Raw genomic sequence first — 592 nt, forward strand, 5'->3', positions numbered from 1 at the left:
GGGCAAAGCCCCCGCTGCCCTCCGCCCCCCCCGGGCTGAGAGGAAACGTGTGCCAAGCCCAGGAGGGCCGCAGTCCACTCCTGATCGTAGATTTTTCCGCTCCCTCCCTCCAAAAAGCCTTCAACGCGCTTGCAAATTCAGCCGAGCGAAAGAGGCAGCTCGGCCCCCGCGGGCGAATGGATTTGACGTCACAGAGTCTCAGAGAAGGAAAAGCTTCACCTGTGGCTGCTCTGCTGCCTCAGGGCAGACCCAGGGCAGTGCCACCCTTGGTGCCAGGCTGCCACTAGGGCTGAGAGTCTGGGACAGCAGAGAGAGAGGTGTCTTTTCTTTAGAACAGCAGGTGGTTTCTATACGCATAGAAACAAGCATACATTCTGCATCAAAATATGAGAGTTTGTTTTAGAAGTGGCTCTTTCCTTGACGATCTCTGCACCTTTTTACACGGACTGAATTTGAGGATAAGACCAAGCCCGTTACAGCCACAGACCTTTGATCACAGCACTTAAACTGAGATTTTCCCTGGGTTCAAAGCCGTGCGTGTATGTATTCACAAAGCCTGCACTGTAATCGCTCCCAACAAATCACAGAGGAT

Source organism: Corvus brachyrhynchos, unplaced genomic scaffold, assembly GCF_000691975.1.
Source record: "Corvus brachyrhynchos isolate BGI_N302 unplaced genomic scaffold, ASM69197v1 scaffold18, whole genome shotgun sequence".
Lineage (NCBI taxonomy): Eukaryota > Metazoa > Chordata > Aves > Passeriformes > Corvidae > Corvus > Corvus brachyrhynchos.